General features: G+C 42.8%; 1 protein-coding gene across 2 annotated transcripts in view; it reads right to left on the reverse strand.

Annotated features, from left to right (window-relative positions):
• DIDO1 (death inducer-obliterator 1) overlaps positions 1–1,324 on the reverse strand; it is a 48,177-nt gene extending 46,853 nt beyond the window's left edge. Inside the window, exon 1 of one of the 2 annotated variants that reach the window (XM_021417100.1) lies at positions 301–1,324. The gene's annotated coding sequence lies outside the window, so the exon portion shown is untranslated. The remainder of the gene's footprint in view (positions 1–300) is intronic. The other variant, XM_021417102.1, reaches the window with a different exon arrangement.

Consider the following 4,490-nt stretch of genomic DNA (forward strand, 5'->3'; position numbering starts at 1 on the left):
TCCGGGGCCCCCGCACTGTGTCGCCGACCTGCTCTGGAATCGGGCCAGGCCTCCGACGTGCCCTCGCCCCGCCGCCGCACCGACGGTCCCCTGGAAACAGGCCGCGCTGCCCCCCCCCGCCACCCGCCCGGAGCCCTGCGGCCGTCCCGACCCGCACCGCCCGCCCGCCTCCATTTTCTCGTCGAGCCCCGAGGCCTGAGGTGGCGGCCGTCCCTTTTCCGACACCCCTCCGCCGCAGCGGCGGCCCGGCTCCCGCTCTCCTCCTCTCCCGGTGTTTCTCCCGCTGCCTCCCTCACTCACCGTAGGGAGTGGGTGCGGGATCTCACCGCTGCCACCGAAGGTCTCAGCCGCGCCGCGCCGCCATTTCCTTCTCGCAACGGCTCCAGAGCGCTGGGCGGGGCTGCTCCTCCCCCGCTACCATAGAGACGGATATGGCGGCCAACCGCTGCCTAGAACGGCCACCGCGCCTCGCTTTGCGCACGGCTCCCGGAGGACTTCGCCCACTACAGGCTCCGCCTCCCAGCCCAGCAGCGCGCGCTCCTTCACAGCTCGGCGTTGGGCGGGAAACCCGCGGCCTCGCCCCGCCAGCCCTCAGCCGTAGGGCGGGGAGCAGAGCCGTTCCCGCACGGCCTCGCCTCCGATCGCCAGGCAGAAGTGCAGTGTAACGAGTCCTAAGTACTGTTTGCTCACAGCGACTTGCCTTGCAGGGCAGGGTCAGCTCTGTGACAGGATTAATATGGCAGAGGAGTTTGCCTACTGCTTGCAGACTCAACTGCTCCATCAACTATGCTTCCCACCTCTGCTTATTCCATTTTTTTTTTTTTTTAACCTTAATTCCATCTGCTTTGGAAAAATTAAGTAGCAGCTGCTGCATTAATGCCTACCTGTGGGTCCAGGTGCTGTGGAAAGGTTCACTCACTGCATTAGCTGACCCCCTGCACAGAGACTGCTCAATAAACACCATTTTATCCCAATAAACACCCTCTTAAGACATCTACCCTCCTAAAAACATTTTTGGAGCCAAACTGCTACAAACAGAGCAATTACATCTTATAGAAATTTACATTCAAGAGCACAGTATGAGACTCCTGGGAGTAAAAGTAAGGATTATGTTGTGAAAGCTACTATTAACTTTTTTCATAACAACATAGACAACAACTCCTCTCCACCTGCAAAACAGGACTGTATTAATACTTACTCCACACAGGAATACCAAGATGTGAGAAACAGATTCCTGTACAAAAGTACAAGACCATTATTAAAGGCAAGCAATAGATTTTGTTCTGCAGCTACAGAGCTACAATAAAAGAAAGGCACATGGAAGAGAGATAAATACCTTTTAATTTAGTAGATCAAGCCCCTCTGTGATTTATGCCTAGGAAAAGCTGATAATATCATTAATGGTCAACTCTAGCATCCAGGGAGTGCTCATAACAAGGAATCTATACCAAGGGAAAGGGAATGTGCAAAACAGGGAGATGCACACCAGTAGTGAACAGTGGAGCCAGCAGTGAAATATGTATTAATTTCCTCTTACACACATTTGGTAAGAGGCTTGTACCATCTTAATGTAATTATTAACTCAGTCTGCACACCCAGTGAATGCTAACTAAAGCACGTAATACTTTCATCCCACAAAACCCATACATCTTTGTGTTAAAGACTGCCTTCTCACCAAGTCCACTATCTATACTTGCTGACTGAACACCTGTGTCACCTTCACTTGACCAGTACATTGAGCACCTCAGCTTTTTTTCTGCCTCATTCAATTCCTTCCCCTTCCCCAATGTTTTCCTATTCTAAAGCCTGATTTCCCTTCATTTAGGGAATTTACTCCTGGGTGGTTTACACCTCCTCTTACATAATGTAATTGTAGTTTCTAACTGAAAGGTAATTATAGTTTGAGCTGAAAAAAACTGCTGGGAAATCCTAGTGAAAGATAAATGCATATCAATTAGCTTCTAAAACAGTTTAATAAGTACCTTATCCATCTCTCTCCTTAAGTACCGGAAAAGCTTATGCTAGGATATCTACCAAGCTGTCAGCACTACTCTCCTTAAAACCTTTTCCCATTGCTTTCCCAAACCTTGTCCACTATAAGGCAGTCAATGCATTGAGACTTTCTACTGCAGCTAACACATCTGTGCTTCACTATCCCTGGGGTTTCCCTGGCTGTATTTTTATTTATTTGTTAAGAACAAGAAAACAGCAACAGGTAGAACAACAACAGGTAAAAACTAGAGACAGAGTTAGCCCATTAAAAGAGTAGGGATGTAAGCTAATGAGCGAGTTCTCATCCCTACTCCATCTCTTTTTAACAGAAATATTGATCACTTCAAGTCAGAAGAGACTAATTTTTGTTGGCTGTGCTCCAGTTTTACCTTTTTTGGTGTGTAGAAAAAGGCCTATGTCCCCAAAGTCCTGCACATCAGCCAATATAGGTACACCAGGTGTCAAGGTAGCGTATCCTCTCAGTACTTGCTTCTGCAAGGCTCCCAATACATCATTTTGTATAAAGACTGGATGAACAGAGAAATACTTTACCAAGGGTTATTCACATTCATAAATATAAATCTCCGTCTTCACCTGGTGACAGAAAAGTAGAGGTGTTTTCCCACCCTGATTCTAGGTAAAGTTTCCCTCTCCCCAGTGTATGTCCTTTTTGCAGGAATTTTCGTACCATCTACATGAATCTAGTGATCTTGATTTAGGGTTTTCTCTCCACTCCAAATGTCAGCCACCAAAATACCTCTTTGAGTTAGAAACAATTTTCTTAAATCATAAAATATCCAAATATTCTATGAAATGCACTGAATTACTTTGACAAGTACACAAGTTTCTTTTGTTCTAAGTTGTCTAGTATTTCCCCAAAGTCAAATTTCTATGCTATTATTGGCCTCATTACTATAAGATTCTCATAGGACAGTGGTATATGAAAGCCAAAGAGTAGTCTCCAGAAAGAAAGATAATTTGTTTCCATGTATTATAACTTAGCTTTGGAGCCACAAAGTATACTACAATATTTTCCTTAAGTAGTAAAAGAAATGTTTGGTTCCAAATTTTTGGAGAACATGAGGGCTTTTAACAGAAGTTAAGCTTTAGTGCTAGGAAATGATGGGGAAAGCTTTTGCCCTAGACTGTAGCAGGAAGATACAAACTATTGCTGCCCTACACCCATCTTGCTTTTGTGAAGCTTAACAAAGAAAAGCCATGCAAATTACAGTTTAGGTTGTTACAAAGCCTCTTTTCTCAAGCTAAAGCTCAGACTCTAACCAAGTTTGAGGTTACCATCAAAATGCTGGAGAAAGCATAGGTAAGGGAAAAAAAATGGCAGCAAATCACAATATCCTGCTAATAGGCTACAAATTTCTTTTTGTTAACTTAAGATCATTAAAAAAGGCCTACTCCTGAAAATACCCGAGGAAAAAAAAAAAAAAAGAAAAAGCCAGCAGTATTTTTCGTAACGAGCAAGGCTACAAACAATGAATTGTTACTGGCTCATTTTTTTACATTTCTTCAACTTAGGGACAATAAAGAGACAAAGGGAAATTTCTGTTGCAGTTAGCTACCTATTCCAGCTGTGGAAAAACAGGTGCCACTACTGCACAATCAAGCATGCTGCCAAATAGCAGCTCACACGTTTTCGGTTTACTTATTCTGTATATTATTTTACTTTTTTTGAAAGTAACTATAAGCTAATCTTTGCTCTTCACCTGTAAACAGCAATTGCGGTATGAGTTGCTCTCATGCGTCTCCTCTTTACCCACGATGCCCTTCCCTTGATAGAAAACTCAGGAAAGCCTTCTAGAGAGGGCCACTTTTCTACTCTCTCTCTCTTTATGGAAGTCTCCTGAGAAACTCCACCTTTTAGGGGAGGAGCTGACAGGAATCAAGGACAAAAATCTAAAGGAAAGATTCACAAGCCAGCAGATTCAGATGTATAAGAAATAGAATGTTTTGTCTTTCCCTAAGTGCCAAATTTGTTGACAAGGTTGGGTGTTGTTTTGATTTGTTTTTGTGTTTGTTTTATTGCTTTAAGCTAGACGAAAAGCTCTTCCCAAACTGTATGAATACTTGCTGTGCTGTAACTTGCTGTCCTGTGGCTAACAACTAATGGTGTATATTAACATATATTTGAAGTTCTTTGTCCAAAGCTTTCCACTGTTTATAAACAATAAGGTGGTTTTTTTTTTTTTATAAGTAAATTTAAAAAAAGTTCAAACTGTAGAGATTCTCAATTTCAATGTAGGAACAATTGTAATGGAAATGAGTTTTGGAAACTACATTTTATGATACAATTACAAAAACAGGAATGAAAAATGAGTAATTGTATCCATGTTCCATTCAGTGTAAGTGAAATTATATGCTCCCAAGAAGTATCATTTACCATATTTCATATGCAAATGTACATCTTCAGCCCTGCTCTCTTATTTAAATACACAAATAGAGCTGTTTTTTATTGTCGTTGTGCCTTGATTCACAAACCTTAC

The sequence above is a fragment of the Numida meleagris genome, chromosome 19 (genome assembly GCF_002078875.1).
Source record: "Numida meleagris isolate 19003 breed g44 Domestic line chromosome 19, NumMel1.0, whole genome shotgun sequence".
In the NCBI taxonomy this organism is placed as follows: Eukaryota; Metazoa; Chordata; class Aves; order Galliformes; family Numididae; genus Numida; species Numida meleagris.